The sequence below is a fragment of the Symphalangus syndactylus genome, chromosome 19 (genome assembly GCF_028878055.3).
Source record: "Symphalangus syndactylus isolate Jambi chromosome 19, NHGRI_mSymSyn1-v2.1_pri, whole genome shotgun sequence".
NCBI classification, from domain to species: Eukaryota; Metazoa; Chordata; class Mammalia; order Primates; family Hylobatidae; genus Symphalangus; species Symphalangus syndactylus.
The window spans coordinates 6,023,473-6,041,686 of NC_072434.2; positions in this window are offsets into that span (position 1 = coordinate 6,023,473).

Sequence of the window (18,214 nt, forward strand, 5' to 3'; positions counted from 1 at the left end):
CGGCTCAATCAAAAGTAAGGTTCAACTCTGTTAGTTGAATGCACAGAACAGAAAGAAGTTTCATACAATGCTTCTGTGTAGTTTATATTTGAACATATTCTTTTTTCCACTATTACCCACTTAGCGCTACGAATGTCCAGTTGCATTTACTACAGACAGAGAGTTTCAAAACTGCTCAATCAAAAGTATGGTTTAACTCTGTTAGCTGAATGCTCAGATCAGAAAGAAGTTTCACAGAATGCTTCTGTGTAGTTTATATTTGAATATATTCCTTTTTCCACTACTACGCTCTTAGCGCTCCATATGTCCAGTTGCATTTTCTACAGAAAGAGTGTTCAGATCTGCTCAATCAAAAGTATGGTTTAACTCTGTTAGCTGAATGCACAGATCAGAAAGAAGTTTCACCGAATGATTCTGTGTAGTTTATATTTGAAGACATTCCTTTTTCCACTATTACCCTCTTAGCGCTCCGAATCTCCACTTGCATTTTCTACAAAAAGAGTGTTTCATAACTGCTCAATCAAAAATATGTTTATCTCTGTTAACTGAATTTACAGATCAGAAATAAGTTTCACAGAATCCATCTGTGTAGTTTTTATTTGAAGATATTCTTTTTCCCAATGTAGGCCTCTTAGCGCTTAGCATGTCCAATTGCAGTTTCTACAGAAAGAGTGTTTCAGAACGGCTCAATCAAAACTAAGGTTCAACTCTGTTAGTTGAATGCACAGAACAGAAAGAATTTTCACAGAATGCTACTGTGTAGTTTATATTTGAATATATTCCTTTTTCCACTATTACCCTCTTAGCGCTCCGAATCTCCATTGCATTTTCTACAGAAAGAGTGTTTCAGAACGGCTCAATCAAAACGAAGGTTCAAATCATTTAGTTGAACAAGCAGAACAGAAAGAAGTTTCACACAATTCTTCTGTGTCGTTTTTATTTGTAGACATTCTTTTTCCCAATATAGGCCTCTTAGCCCTCAGAATGTCCAATTGCAGTTTCTACAGAAAGAGTGTTTCAGAACGGCTCAATCAAAAGTAAGGTTCAACTCTGTTAGTTGAATGCACGGAACAGAAAGAATTTTCACAGAATGCTACTGTGTAGTTTATATTTGAATATATTCCTTTTTCCACTATTACCCTCTTAGCGCTCCGAATGTCCACTTGCATTTTCTACAGAAAGAGTGTTCAGAACTGCGCAATCAAAAGTATGGTTTAACTCTGTTAGCTTAATGAACATATCAGAAATAAGTTTCACACAATGCTTCTGTGTAGTTTTTATTTGAAGATATTATTTTTCCCATTATAGGCCTCTTAGCGCTCAGAATGTCCAATTGCAGTTTCTACAGAAAGAGTGTTTCAGAAAGGCTCAATCAAAAGTAAGGTTCAACTCTGTTAGTTGAATGCACAGAACAGAAAGAAGTTTCATACAATGCTTCTGTGTAGTTTATATTTGAACATATTCTTTTTTCCACTATTACCCACTTAGCGCTACGAATGTCCAGTTGCATTTTCTACAGACAGAGTGTTTCAAAACTGCTCAATCAAAAGTATGGTTTAACTCTGTTAGCTGAATGCTCAGATCAGAAAGAAGTTTCACAGAATGCTTCTGTGTAGTTTATATTTGAATATATTCCTTTTTCCACTACTACGCTCTTAGCGCTCCAAATGTCCAGTTGCATTTTCTACAGAAAGAGTGTTCAGATCTGCTCAATCAAAAGTATGGTTTAACTCTGTTAGCTGAATGCACAGATCAGAAAGAAGTTTCACCGAATGATTCTGTGTAGTTTATATTTGAAGACATTCCTTTTTCCACTATTACCCTCTTAGCGCTCCAAATCTCCACTTGCATTTTCTACAAAAAGAGTGTTTCATAACTGCTCAATCAAAAATATGTTTTATCTCTGTTAACTGAATTTACAGATCAGAAATAAGTTTCACAGAATGCATCTGTGTAGTTTTTATTTGAAGATATTCTTTTTCCCAATGTAGGCCTCTTAGCGCTTAGCATGTCCAATTGCAGTTTCTACAGAAAGAGTGTTTCAGAACGGCTCAATCAAAAGTAAGGTTCAATTCTGTTAGCTGAATGCACAGAACAGAAAGAATTTTCACAGAATGCTACTGTGTAGTTTATATTTGAATATATTCCTTTTTCCACTATTACCCTCTTAGCGCTCCGAATCTCCATTGCATTTTGTACAGAAATAGTGTTTCAGAACGGCTCAATCAAAACTAAGGTTCAACTCTTTTAGTTGAACAAACAGAACAGAAAGAAGTTTCACACAATTCTTCTGTGTAGTTTTTATTTGTAGACATTCTTTTTCCCAATATAGGCCTCTTAGCGCTCAGAATGTCCAATTGCAGTTTCTACAGAAAGAGTGTTTCAGAACGGCTCAATCAAAAGTAAGGTTCAACTCTGTTAGTTGAATGCACAGAACAGAAAGAATTTTCACAGAATGCTACTGTGTAGTTTATATTTGAATATATTCCTTTTTCCACTATTACCCTCTTAGCGCTCCGAATGTCCACTTGCATTTTCTACAGAAAGAGTGTTCAGAACTGCGCAATCAAAAGTATGGTTTAACTCTGTTAGCTTAATGAACATATCAGAAATAAGTTTCACACAATGCTTCTGTGTAGTTTTTATTTGTAGACATTCTTTTTCCCAATATAGGCCTCTTAGCGCTCAGAATGTCCAATTGCAGTTTCTACAGAAAGAGTGTTTCAGAACGGCTCAATCAAAAGTAAGGTTCAACTCTGTTAGTTGAATGCACAGAACAGAAAGAAGTTTCATACAATGCTTCTGTGTAGTTTATATTTGAACATATTCTTTTTTCCACTATTACCCACTTAGCGCTACGAATGTCCAGTTGCATTTTCTACAGACAGAGTGTTTCAAAACTGCTCAATCAAAAGTATGTTTTAACTCTGTTAGCTGAATGCTCAGATCAGAAAGAAGTTTCACAGAATGCTTCTGTGTAGTTTATATTTGAATATATTCCTTTTTCCACTAGTACGCTCTTAGCGCTCCAAATGTCCAGTTGCATTTTCTACAGAAAGAGTGTTCAGATCTGCTCAATCAAAATTATGGTTTAACTCTGTTAGCTGAATGCACAGATAAGAAAGAAGTTTCACCGAATGATTCTGTGTAGTTTATATTTGAAGACATTCCTTTTTCCACTATAACCCTCTTAGCGCTCCGAATCTCCACTTGCATTTTCAACAAAAAGAGTGTTTCATAACTGCTCAATCAAAAATATGTTTTATCTCTGTTAACTGAATTTACAGATCAGAAATAAGTTTCACAGAATGCATCTGTGTAGTTTTTATTTGAAGATATTCTTTTTCAAAATGTAGGCCTCTTAGCGCTAGCATGTCCAATTGCAGTTTCTACAGAATGAGTGTTTCAGAACGGCTCAATCAAAAGTAAGGTTCAACTCTGTTAGTTGAATGCACAGAACAGAAAGTATTTTCACAGAATGCTACTCTGTAGTTTATATTTGAATATATTCCTTTTTCCACTATTACCCTCTTAGCGCTCCGAATGTCCACTTGCATTTTCTACAGAAAGAGAGTTCAGAACTGCGCAATCAAAAGTATGGTTTAACTCTGTTAGCTTAATGAACATATCAGAAATAAGTTTCACACAATGCTTCTGTGTAGTTTTTATTTGAAGATATTATTTTTCCCAATATAGGCCTCTTAGCGCTCAGAATGTCCAATTGCAGTTTCTACAGAAAGAGTGTTTCAGAAAGGCTCAATCAAAAGTAAGGTTCAACTCTGTTAGTTGAATGCAGAGAACAGAAAGAAGTTTCATACAATGCTTCTGTGTAGTTTATATTTGAACATATTCTTTTTTCCACTATTACCCACTTAGCGCTACGAATGTCCAGTTGCATATTCTACAGACAGATTGTTTCAAAACTGCTCAATCAAAAGTATGGTTTAACTCTGTTAGCTGAATACACAGATCAGAAAGAAGTTTCACAGAATGCTTCTGTGTAGTCTATATTTGAATATATTCCTTTTTCCAGTATTACTCTCTTAGCGCTCCAAATGTCCAGTTGCATTTTCTACAGAAAGAGTGTTCAGATCTGCTCAATCAAAAGTATGGTTTAACTCTGTTAGCTGAATGCACAGATCAGAAAGAAGTTTCACAGAATGATTCTGTGTAGTTTATATTTGGAGACATTCCTTTTTCCACTATTACCCTCTTAGCGCTCCGAATCTCCACTTCCATTTTCTACAGAAAGTGTGTTTCAGAACGGCTCAATCAAAACTAAGGTTCAACTCTTTTAGTTGAACAAACAGAACAGAAAGAAGTTTCACACAATTCTTCTGTGTAGTTTTTATTTGTAGACATTCTTTTTCCCAATATAGGACTCTTAGCGCTCAGAATGTCCAATTGCAGTTTCTACAGAAAGAGTGTTTCAGAACGGCTCAATCAAAAGTAAGGTTCAACTCTGTTAGTTGAATGCACAGAACAGAAAGAAGTTTCATACAATGCTTCTGTGTAGTTTATATTTGAACATATTCTTTTTTCCACTATTACCCACTTAGCGCTACGAATGTCCAGTTGCATTTTCTACAGACAGAGTGTTTCAAAACTGCTCAATCAAAAGTATGTTTTAACTCTGTTAGCTGAATGCTCAGATCAGAAAGAAGTTTCACAGAATGCTTCTGTGTAGTTTATATTTGAATATATTCCTTTTTCCACTACTACGCTCTTAGCGCTCCAAATGTCCAGTTGCATTTTCTACAGAAAGAGTGTTCAGATCTGCTCAATCAAAATTATGGTTTAACTCTGTTAGCTGAATGCACAGATCAGAAAGAAGTTTCACCGAATGATTCTGTGTAGTTTATATTTGAAGACATTCCTTTTTCCACTATTAACCTCTTAGCGCTCCGAATCTCCACTTGCATTTTCAACAAAAAGAGTGTTTCATAACTGCTCAATCAAAAATATGTTTTATCTCTGTTAACTGAATTTACAGATCAGAAATAAGTTTCACAGAATGCATCTGTGTAGTTTTTATTTGAAGATATTCTTTTTCCCAATGTAGGCCTCTTAGCGCTTAGCATGTCCAATTGCAGTTTCTACAGAAAGAGTGTTTCAGAACGGCTCAATCAAAAGTAAGGTTCAACTCTGTTAGTTGAATGCACAGAACAGAAAGAATTTTCACGGAATGCTACTGTGTAGTTTATATTTGAATATATTCCTTTTTCCACTATTACCCTCTTAGCGCTCCGAATCTCCATTGCATTTTCTAAAGAAAGAGTGTTTCAGAACGGCTCAATCAAAACTAAGGTTCAACTCTTTTAGTTGAACAAACAGAACAGAAAGAAGATTCACACAATTCTTCTGTGTAGTTTTTATTTGTAGATATTCTTTTTCCCAATATAGGCCTCTTAGCACTCAGAATGTCCAATTGCAGTTTCTACAGAAAGAGTGTTTCAGAACGGCTCAATCAAAAGTAAGGTTCAACTCTGTTAGTTCAATGCACAGAACAGAAAGAAGTTTCATACAATGCTTCTGTGTAGTTTATATTTGAACATATTCTTTTTTCCACTATTACCCACTTAGCGCTACGAATGTCCAGTTGCATTTACTACAGACAGAGAGTTTCAAAACTGCTCAATCAAAAGTATGGTTTAACTCTGTTAGCTGAATGCTCAGATCAGAAAGAAGTTTCACAGAATGCTTCTGTGTAGTTTATATTTGAATATATTCCTTTTTCCACTACTACGCTCTTAGCGCTCCATATGTCCAGTTGCATTTTCTACAGAAAGAGTGTTCAGATCTGCTCAATCAAAAGTATGGTTTAACTCTGTTAGCTGAATGCACAGATCAGAAAGAAGTTTCACCGAATGATTCTGTGTAGTTTATATTTGAAGACATTCCTTTTTCCACTATTACCCTCTTAGCGCTCCGAATCTCCACTTGCATTTTCTACAAAAAGAGTGTTTCATAACTGCTCAATCAAAAATATGTTTTATCTCTGTTAACTGAATTTACAGATCAGAAATAAGTTTCACAGAATCCATCTGTGTAGTTTTTATTTGAAGATATTCTTTTTCCCAATGTAGGCCTCTTAGCGCTTAGCATGTCCAATTGCAGTTTCTACAGAAAGAGTGTTTCAGAACGGCTCAATCAAAACTAAGGTTCAACTCTTTTAGTTGAATGCACAGAACAGAAAGAATTTTCACAGAATGCTACTGTGTAGTTTATATTTGAATATATTCCTTTTTCCACTATTACCCTCTTAGCGCTCCGAATGTCCACTTGCATTTTCTACAGAAAGAGTGTTCAGAACTGCGCAATCAAAAGTATGGTTTAACTCTGTTAGCTTAATGAACATATCAGAAATAAGTTTCACACAATGCTTCTGTGTAGTTTTTATTTGAAGATATTATTTTTCCCATTATAGGCCTCTTAGCGCTCAGAATGTCCAATTGCAGTTTCTACAGAAAGAGTGTTTCAGAAAGGCTCAATCAAAAGTAAGGTTCAACTCTGTTAGTTGAATGCACAGAACAGAAAGAAGTTTCATACAATGCTTCTGTGTAGTTTATATTTGAACATATTCTTTTTTCCACTATTACCCACTTAGCGCTACGAATGTCCAGTTGCATTTTCTACAGACAGAGTGTTTCAAAACTGCTCAATCAAAAGTATGGTTTAACTCTGTTAGCTGAATGCTCAGATCAGAAAGAAGTTTCACAGAATGCTTCTGTGTAGTTTATATTTGAATATATTCCTTTTTCCACTAGTACGCTCTTAGCGCTCCAAATGTCCAGTTGCATTTTCTACAGAAAGAGTGTTCAGATCTGCTCAATCAAAATTATGGTTTAACTCTGTTAGCTGAATGCACAGATAAGAAAGAAGTTTCACCGAATGATTCTGTGTAGTTTATATTTGAAGACATTCCTTTTTCCACTATAACCCTCTTAGCGCTCCGAATCTCCACTTGCATTTTCAACAAAAAGAGTGTTTCATAACTGCTCAATCAAAAATATGTTTTATCTCTGTTAACTGAATTTACAGATCAGAAATAAGTTTCACAGAATGCATCTGTGTAGTTTTTATTTGAAGATATTCTTTTTCAAAATGTAGGCCTCTTAGCGCTAGCATGTCCAATTGCAGTTTCTACAGAATGAGTGTTTCAGAACGGCTCAATCAAAAGTAAGGTTCAACTCTGTTAGTTGAATGCACAGAACAGAAAGTATTTTCACAGAATGCTACTCTGTAGTTTATATTTGAATATATTCCTTTTTCCACTATTACCCTCTTAGCGCTCCGAATGTCCACTTGCATTTTCTACAGAAAGAGAGTTCAGAACTGCGCAATCAAAAGTATGGTTTAACTCTGTTAGCTTAATGAACATATCAGAAATAAGTTTCACACAATGCTTCTGTGTAGTTTTTATTTGAAGATATTATTTTTCCCAATATAGGCCTCTTAGCGCTCAGAATGTCCAATTGCAGTTTCTACAGAAAGAGTGTTTCAGAAAGGCTCAATCAAAAGTAAGGTTCAACTCTGTTAGTTGAATGCAGAGAACAGAAAGAAGTTTCATACAATGCTTCTGTGTAGTTTATATTTGAACATATTCTTTTTTCCACTATTACCCACTTAGCGCTACGAATGTCCAGTTGCATATTCTACAGACAGATTGTTTCAAAACTGCTCAATCAAAAGTATGGTTTAACTCTGTTAGCTGAATACACAGATCAGAAAGAAGTTTCACAGAATGCTTCTGTGTAGTCTATATTTGAATATATTCCTTTTTCCAGTATTACTCTCTTAGCGCTCCAAATGTCCAGTTGCATTTTCTACAGAAAGAGTGTTCAGATCTGCTCAATCAAAAGTATGGTTTAACTCTGTTAGCTGAATGCACAGATCAGAAAGAAGTTTCACAGAATGATTCTGTGTAGTTTATATTTGGAGACATTCCTTTTTCCACTATTACCCTCTTAGCGCTCCGAATCTCCACTTCCATTTTCTACAGAAAGTGTGTTTCAGAACGGCTCAATCAAAACTAAGGTTCAACTCTTTTAGTTGAACAAACAGAACAGAAAGAAGTTTCACACAATTCTTCTGTGTAGTTTTTATTTGTAGACATTCTTTTTCCCAATATAGGACTCTTAGCGCTCAGAATGTCCAATTGCAGTTTCTACAGAAAGAGTGTTTCAGAACGGCTCAATCAAAAGTAAGGTTCAACTCTGTTAGTTGAATGCACAGAACAGAAAGAAGTTTCATACAATGCTTCTGTGTAGTTTATATTTGAACATATTCTTTTTTCCACTATTACCCACTTAGCGCTACGAATGTCCAGTTGCATTTTCTACAGACAGAGTGTTTCAAAACTGCTCAATCAAAAGTATGTTTTAACTCTGTTAGCTGAATGCTCAGATCAGAAAGAAGTTTCACAGAATGCTTCTGTGTAGTTTATATTTGAATATATTCCTTTTTCCACTACTACGCTCTTAGCGCTCCAAATGTCCAGTTGCATTTTCTACAGAAAGAGTGTTCAGATCTGCTCAATCAAAATTATGGTTTAACTCTGTTAGCTGAATGCACAGATCAGAAAGAAGTTTCACCGAATGATTCTGTGTAGTTTATATTTGAAGACATTCCTTTTTCCACTATTAACCTCTTAGCGCTCCGAATCTCCACTTGCATTTTCAACAAAAAGAGTGTTTCATAACTGCTCAATCAAAAATATGTTTTATCTCTGTTAACTGAATTTACAGATCAGAAATAAGTTTCACAGAATGCATCTGTGTAGTTTTTATTTGAAGATATTCTTTTTCCCAATGTAGGCCTCTTAGCGCTTAGCATGTCCAATTGCAGTTTCTACAGAAAGAGTGTTTCAGAACGGCTCAATCAAAAGTAAGGTTCAACTCTGTTAGTTGAATGCACAGAACAGAAAGAATTTTCACGGAATGCTACTGTGTAGTTTATATTTGAATATATTCCTTTTTCCACTATTACCCTCTTAGCGCTCCGAATCTCCATTGCATTTTCTAAAGAAAGAGTGTTTCAGAACGGCTCAATCAAAACTAAGGTTCAACTCTTTTAGTTGAACAAACAGAACAGAAAGAAGATTCACACAATTCTTCTGTGTAGTTTTTATTTGTAGATATTCTTTTTCCCAATATAGGCCTCTTAGCACTCAGAATGTCCAATTGCAGTTTCTACAGAAAGAGTGTTTCAGAACGGCTCAATCAAAAGTAAGGTTCAACTCTGTTAGTTCAATGCACAGAACAGAAAGAAGTTTCATACAATGCTTCTGTGTAGTTTATATTTGAACATATTCTTTTTTCCACTATTACCCACTTAGCGCTACGAATGTCCAGTTGCATTTACTACAGACAGAGAGTTTCAAAACTGCTCAATCAAAAGTATGGTTTAACTCTGTTAGCTGAATGCTCAGATCAGAAAGAAGTTTCACAGAATGCTTCTGTGTAGTTTATATTTGAATATATTCCTTTTTCCACTACTACGCTCTTAGCGCTCCATATGTCCAGTTGCATTTTCTACAGAAAGAGTGTTCAGATCTGCTCAATCAAAAGTATGGTTTAACTCTGTTAGCTGAATGCACAGATCAGAAAGAAGTTTCACCGAATGATTCTGTGTAGTTTATATTTGAAGACATTCCTTTTTCCACTATTACCCTCTTAGCGCTCCGAATCTCCACTTGCATTTTCTACAAAAAGAGTGTTTCATAACTGCTCAATCAAAAATATGTTTTATCTCTGTTAACTGAATTTACAGATCAGAAATAAGTTTCACAGAATCCATCTGTGTAGTTTTTATTTGAAGATATTCTTTTTCCCAATGTAGGCCTCTTAGCGCTTAGCATGTCCAATTGCAGTTTCTACAGAAAGAGTGTTTCAGAACGGCTCAATCAAAACTAAGGTTCAACTCTTTTAGTTGAATGCACAGAACAGAAAGAATTTTCACAGAATGCTACTGTGTAGTTTATATTTGAATATATTCCTTTTTCCACTATTACCCTCTTAGCGCTCCGAATGTCCACTTGCATTTTCTACAGAAAGAGTGTTCAGAACTGCGCAATCAAAAGTATGGTTTAACTCTGTTAGCTTAATGAACATATCAGAAATAAGTTTCACACAATGCTTCTGTGTAGTTTTTATTTGAAGATATTATTTTTCCCATTATAGGCCTCTTAGCGCTCAGAATGTCCAATTGCAGTTTCTACAGAAAGAGTGTTTCAGAAAGGCTCAATCAAAAGTAAGGTTCAACTCTGTTAGTTGAATGCACAGAACAGAAAGAAGTTTCATACAATGCTTCTGTGTAGTTTATATTTGAACATATTCTTTTTTCCACTATTACCCACTTAGCGCTACGAATGTCCAGTTGCATTTTCTACAGACAGAGTGTTTCAAAACTGCTCAATCAAAAGTATGGTTTAACTCTGTTAGCTGAATGCTCAGATCAGAAAGAAGTTTCACAGAATGCTTCTGTGTAGTTTATATTTGAATATATTTCTTTTTCCACTACTACGCTCTTAGCGCTCCAAATGTCCAGTTGCATTTTCTACAGAAAGAGTGTTCAGATCTGCTCAATCAAAAGTATGGTTTAACTCTGTTAGCTGAATGCACAGATCAGAAAGAAGTTTCACCGAATGATTCTGTGTAGTTTATATTTGAAGACATTCCTTTTTCCACTATTACCCTCTTAGCGCTCCAAATCTCCACTTGCATTTTCTACAAAAAGAGTGTTTCATAACTGCTCAATCAAAAATATGTTTTATCTCTGTTAACTGAATTTACAGATCAGAAATAAGTTTCACAGAATGCATCTGTGTAGTTTTTATTTGAAGATATTCTTTTTCCCAATGTAGGCCTCTTAGCGCTTAGCCTGTCCAATTGCAGTTTCTACAGAAAGAGTGTTTCAGAACGGCTCAATCAAAAGTAAGGTTCAACTCTGTTAGCTGAATGCACCGAACAGAAAGAATTTTCACAGAATGCTACTGTGTAGTTTATATTTGAATATATTCCTTTTTCCACTATTACCCTCTTAGCGCTCCGAATCTCCATTGCATTTTGTACAGAAATAGTGTTTCAGAACGGCTCAATCAAAACTAAGGTTCAACTCTTTTAGTTGAACAAACAGAACAGAAAGAAGTTTCACACAATTCTTCTGTGTAGTTTTTATTTGTAGACATTCTTTTTCCCAATATAGGCCTCTTAGCGCTCAGAATGTCCAATTGCAGTTTCTACAGAAAGAGTGTTTCAGAACGGCTCAATAAAAAGTAAGGTTCAACTCTGTTAGTTGAATGCACAGAACAGAAAGAAGTTTCATACAATGCTTCTGTGCAGTTTATATTTGAACATATTCTTTTTTCCACTATTACCCACTTAGCGCTACGAATGTCCAGTTGCATTTTCTACAGACAGAGTATTTCAAAACTGCTCAATCAAAAGTATTGTTTAACTCTGTTAGCTGAATGCTCAGATCAGAAACAAGTTTCACAGAATGCTTCTGTGTAGTTTATATTTGAATATATTCCTTTTTCCACTACTACGCTCTTAGCGCTCCAAATGTCCAGTTGCATTTTCTACAGAAAGAGTGTTCAGATCTGCTCAATCAAAAGTATGGTTTAACTCTGTTAGCTGAATGCACAGATCAGAAAGAAGTTTCACCGAATGATTCTGTGTAGTTTATATTTGAAGACATTCCTTTTTCCACTATTACCCTCTTAGCGCTCCGAATCTCCACTTGCATTTTCTACAAAAAGAGTGTTTCATAACTGCTCAATCAAAAATATGTTTTATCTCTGTTAACTGAATTTACAGATCAGAAATAAGTTTCACAGAATGCATCTGTGTAGTTTTAATTTGAAGATATTCTTTTTCCCAATGTAGGCCTCTTAGCGCTTAGCATGTCCAATTGCAGTTTCTACAGAAAGAGTGTTTCAGAACGGCTCAATCAAAGGTAAGGTTCAAATCTGTTAGTTGAATGCACAGAACAGAAAGAATTTTCACAGAATGCTACTGTGTAGTTTGTATTTGAATATATTCCTTTTTCCACTATTACCCTCTTAGCGCTCCGAATGTCCACTTGAATTTTCTACAGAAAGAGTGTTCAGAACTGCGCAATCAAAAGTATGGTTTAACTCTGTTAGCTTAATGTACATATCAGAAATAAGTTTCACACAATGCTTCTGTGTAGTTTTTATTTTAAGATATTATTTTTCCCATTATAGGCCTCTTAGCGCTCAGAATGTCCAATTGCAGTTTCTACAGAAAGAGTGTTTCAGAAAGGTTCAATCAAAAGTAAGGTTCAACTCTGTTAGTTGAATGCACAGAACAGAAAGAAGTTTCATACAATGCTTCTGTGTAGTTTATATTTGAACATATTCTTTTTTCCACTATTACCCACTTAGCGCTACGAATGTCCAGTTGCATTTTCTACAGACAGAGTGTTTCAAAACTGCTCAATCAAAAGTATGGTTTAAATCTGTTAGCTGAATGCTCAGATCAGAAAGAAGTTTCACAGAATGCTTCTGTGTAGTTTATATTTGAATATATTCCTTTTTCCACTACTACGCTCTTAGCGCTCCAAATGTCCAGTTGCATTTTCTACAGAAAGAGTGTTCAGATCTGCTCAATCAAAAGTATGGTTTAACTCTGTTAGCTGAATGCACAGATAAGAAAGAAGTTTCACCGAATGATTCTGTGTAGTTTATATTTGAAGTCATTCCTTTTTCCACTATTACCCTCTTAGCGCTCCGAATCTCCACTTGCATTTTCTACAAAAAGCGTGTTTCATAAGTGCTCAATCAAAAATATGTTTTATCTCTGTTAACTGAATTTACAGATCAGAAATAAGTTTCACAGAATGCATCTGTGTAGTTTTTATTTGAAGATATTCTTTTTCCCAATGTAGGCCTCTTAGCGCTTAGCATGTCCAATTGCAGTTTCTACAGAAAGAGTGTTTCAGAATGGCTCAATCAAAAGTAAGGTTCAACTCTGTTAGCTGAATGCACAGAACAGAAAGAATTTTCACAGAATGCTACTGTGTAGTTTATATTTGAATATATTCCTTTTTCCACTATTACCCTCTTAGCGCTCCGAATCTCTATTGCATTTTCTACAGAAAGAGTGTTTCAGAACGGCTCAATCAAAACTAAGGTTCAACTCTTTTAGTTGAACAAACAGAACAGAAAGAAGTTTCACACAATTCTTCTGTGTAGTTTTTATTTGTAGACATTCTTTTTCCCAATATAGGCCTCTTAGCGCTCAGAATGTCCAATTGCAGTTTCTACAGAAAGAGTGTTTCAGAACGGCTAAATCAAAAGTAAGGTTCAACTCTGTTAGTTGCATGCACAGAACAGAAAGAATTTTCATACAATGCTTCTGTGTAGTTTATATTTGAACATATTCTTTTTTCCACTATTACCCACATAGCCCTACGAATGTCCAGTTGCATTTTCTACAGACAGAGTGTTTCAAAACTGCTCAATCAAAAGTATGTTTTAACTCTGTTAGCTGAATGCTCAGATCAGAAAGAAGTTTCACAGAATGCTTCTGTGTAGTTTATATTTGAATATATTCCTTTTTCCACTAGTACGCTCTTAGCGCTCCAAATGTCCAGTTGCATTTTCTACAGAAAGAGTGTTCAGATCTGCTCAATCAAAATTATGGTTTAACTCTGTTAGCTGAATGCACAGATAAGAAAGAAGTTTCACCGAATGATTCTGTGTAGTTTATATTTGAAGACATTCCTTTTTCCACTATAACCCTCTTAGCGCTCCGAATCTCCACTTGCATTTTCAACAAAAAGAGTGTTTCATAACTGCTCAATCAAAAATATGTTTTATCTCTGTTAACTGAATTTACAGATCAGAAATAAGTTTCACAGAATGCATCTGTGTAGTTTTTATTTGAAGATATTCTTTTTCAAAATGTAGGCCTCTTAGCGCTAGCATGTCCAATTGCAGTTTCTACAGAATGAGTGTTTCAGAACGGCTCAATCAAAAGTAAGGTTCAACTCTGTTAGTTGAATGCACAGAACAGAAAGTATTTTCACAGAATGCTACTCTGTAGTTTATATTTGAATATATTCCTTTTTCCACTATTACCCTCTTAGCGCTCCGAATGTCCACTTGCATTTTCTACAGAAAGAGAGTTCAGAACTGCGCAATCAAAAGTATGGTTTAACTCTGTTAGCTTAATGAACATATCAGAAATAAGTTTCACACAATGCTTCTGTGTAGTTTTTATTTGAATATATTATTTTTCCCAATATAGGCCTCTTAGCGCTCAGAATGTCCAATTGCAGTTTCTACAGAAAGAGTGTTTCAGAAAGGCTCAATCAAAAGTAAGGTTCAACTCTGTTAGTTGAATGCAGAGAACAGAAAGAAGTTTCATACAATGCTTCTGTGTAGTTTATATTTGAACATATTCTTTTTTCCACTATTACCCACTTAGCGCTACGAATGTCCAGTTGCATATTCTACAGACAGATTGTTTCAAAACTGCTCAATCAAAAGTATGGTTTAACTCTGTTAGCTGAATACACAGATCAGAAAGAAGTTTCACAGAATGCTTCTGTGTAGTCTATATTTGAATATATTCCTTTTTCCAGTATTACTCTCTTAGCGCTCCAAATGTCCAGTTGCATTTTCTACAGAAAGAGTGTTCAGATCTGCTCAATCAAAAGTATGGTTTAACTCTGTTAGCTGAATGCACAGATCAGAAAGAAGTTTCACAGAATGATTCTGTGTAGTTTATATTTGGAGACATTCCTTTTTCCACTATTACCCTCTTAGCGCTCCGAATCTCCACTTCCATTTTCTACAGAAAGTGTGTTTCAGAACGGCTCAATCAAAACTAAGGTTCAACTCTTTTAGTTGAACAAACAGAACAGAAAGAAGTTTCACACAATTCTTCTGTGTAGTTTTTATTTGTAGACATTCTTTTTCCCAATATAGGACTCTTAGCGCTCAGAATGTCCAATTGCAGTTTCTACAGAAAGAGTGTTTCAGAACGGCTCAATCAAAAGTAAGGTTCAACTCTGTTAGTTGAATGCACAGAACAGAAAGAAGTTTCATACAATGCTTCTGTGTAGTTTATATTTGAACATATTCTTTTTTCCACTATTACCCACTTAGCGCTACGAATGTCCAGTTGCATTTTCTACAGACAGAGTGTTTCAAAACTGCTCAATCAAAAGTATGTTTTAACTCTGTTAGCTGAATGCTCAGATCAGAAAGAAGTTTCACAGAATGCTTCTGTGTAGTTTATATTTGAATATATTCCTTTTTCCACTACTACGCTCTTAGCGCTCCAAATGTCCAGTTGCATTTTCTACAGAAAGAGTGTTCAGATCTGCTCAATCAAAATTATGGTTTAACTCTGTTAGCTGAATGCACAGATCAGAAAGAAGTTTCACCGAATGATTCTGTGTAGTTTATATTTGAAGACATTCCTTTTTCCACTATTAACCTCTTAGCGCTCCGAATCTCCACTTGCATTTTCAACAAAAAGAGTGTTTCATAACTGCTCAATCAAAAATATGTTTTATCTCTGTTAACTGAATTTACAGATCAGAAATAAGTTTCACAGAATGCATCTGTGTAGTTTTTATTTGAAGATATTCTTTTTCCCAATGTAGGCCTCTTAGCGCTTAGCATGTCCAATTGCAGTTTCTACAGAAAGAGTGTTTCAGAACGGCTCAATCAAAAGTAAGGTTCAACTCTGTTAGTTGAATGCACAGAACAGAAAGAATTTTCACGGAATGCTACTGTGTAGTTTATATTTGAATATATTCCTTTTTCCACTATTACCCTCTTAGCGCTCCGAATCTCCATTGCATTTTCTAAAGAAAGAGTGTTTCAGAACGGCTCAATCAAAACTAAGGTTCAACTCTTTTAGTTGAACAAACAGAACAGAAAGAAGATTCACACAATTCTTCTGTGTAGTTTTTATTTGTAGATATTCTTTTTCCCAATATAGGCCTCTTAGCACTCAGAATGTCCAATTGCAGTTTCTACAGAAAGAGTGTTTCAGAACGGCTCAATCAAAAGTAAGGTTCAACTCTGTTAGTTCAATGCACAGAACAGAAAGAAGTTTCATACAATGCTTCTGTGTAGTTTATATTTGAACATATTCTTTTTTCCACTATTACCCACTTAGCGCTACGAATGTCCAGTTGCATTTACTACAGACAGAGAGTTTCAAAACTGCTCAATCAAAAGTATGGTTTAACTCTGTTAGCTGAATGCTCAGATCAGAAAGAAGTTTCACAGAATGCTTCTGTGTAGTTTATATTTGAATATATTCCTTTTTCCACTACTACGCTCTTAGCGCTCCATATGTCCAGTTGCATTTTCTACAGAAAGAGTGTTCAGATCTGCTCAATCAAAAGTATGGTTTAACTCTGTTAGCTGAATGCACAGATCAGAAAGAAGTTTCACCGAATGATTCTGTGTAGTTTATATTTGAAGACATTCCTTTTTCCACTATTACCCTCTTAGCGCTCCGAATCTCCACTTGCATTTTCTACAAAAAGAGTGTTTCATAACTGCTCAATCAAAAATATGTTTTATCTCTGTTAACTGAATTTACAGATCAGAAATAAGTTTCACAGAATCCATCTGTGTAGTTTTTATTTGAAGATATTCTTTTTCCCAATGTAGGCCTCTTAGCGCTTAGCATGTCCAATTGCAGTTTCTACAGAAAGAGTGTTTCAGAACGGCTCAATCAAAACTAAGGTTCAACTCTTTTAGTTGAATGCACAGAACAGAAAGAATTTTCACAGAATGCTACTGTGTAGTTTATATTTGAATATATTCCTTTTTCCACTATTACCCTCTTAGCGCTCCGAATGTCCACTTGCATTTTCTACAGAAAGAGTGTTCAGAACTGCGCAATCAAAAGTATGGTTTAACTCTGTTAGCTTAATGAACATATCAGAAATAAGTTTCACACAATGCTTCTGTGTAGTTTTTATTTGAAGATATTATTTTTCCCATTATAGGCCTCTTAGCGCTCAGAATGTCCAATTGCAGTTTCTACAGAAAGAGTGTTTCAGAAAGGCTCAATCAAAAGTAAGGTTCAACTCTGTTAGTTGAATGCACAGAACAGAAAGAAGTTTCATACAATGCTTCTGTGTAGTTTATATTTGAACATATTCTTTTTTCCACTATTACCCACTTAGCGCTACGAATGTCCAGTTGCATTTTCTACAGACAGAGTGTTTCAAAACTGCTCAATCAAAAGTATGGTTTAACTCTGTTAGCTGAATGCTCAGATCAGAAAGAAGTTTCACAGAATGCTTCTGTGTAGTTTATATTTGAATATATTCCTTTTTCCACTAGTACGCTCTTAGCGCTCCAAATGTCCAGTTGCATTTTCTACAGAAAGAGTGTTCAGATCTGCTCAATCAAAATTATGGTTTAACTCTGTTAGCTGAATGCACAGATAAGAAAGAAGTTTCACCGAATGATTCTGTGTAGTTTATATTTGAAGACATTCCTTTTTCCACTATAACCCTCTTAGCGCTCCGAATCTCCACTTGCATTTTCAACAAAAAGAGTGTTTCATAACTGCTCAATCAAAAATATGTTTTATCTCTGTTAACTGAATTTACAGATCAGAAATAAGTTTCACAGAATGCATCTGTGTAGTTTTTATTTGAAGATATTCTTTTTCAAAATGTAGGCCTCTTAGCGCTAGCATGTCCAATTGCAGTTTCTACAGAATGAGTGTTTCAGAACGGCTCAATCAAAAGTAAGGTTCAACTCTGTTAGTTGAATGCACAGAACAGAAAGTATTTTCACAGAATGCTACTCTGTAGTTTATATTTGAATATATTCCTTTTTCCACTATTACCCTCTTAGCGCTCCGAATGTCCACTTGCATTTTCTACAGAAAGAGAGTTCAGAACTGCGCAATCAAAAGTATGGTTTAACTCTGTTAGCTTAATGAACATATCAGAAATAAGTTTCACACAATGCTTCTGTGTAGTTTTTATTTGAAGATATTATTTTTCCCAATATAGGCCTCTTAGCGCTCAGAATGTCCAATTGCAGTTTCTACAGAAAGAGTGTTTCAGAAAGGCTCAATCAAAAGTAAGGTTCAACTCTGTTAGTTGAATGCAGAGAACAGAAAGAAGTTTCATACAATGCTTCTGTGTAGTTTATATTTGAACATATTCTTTTTTCCACTATTACCCACTTAGCGCT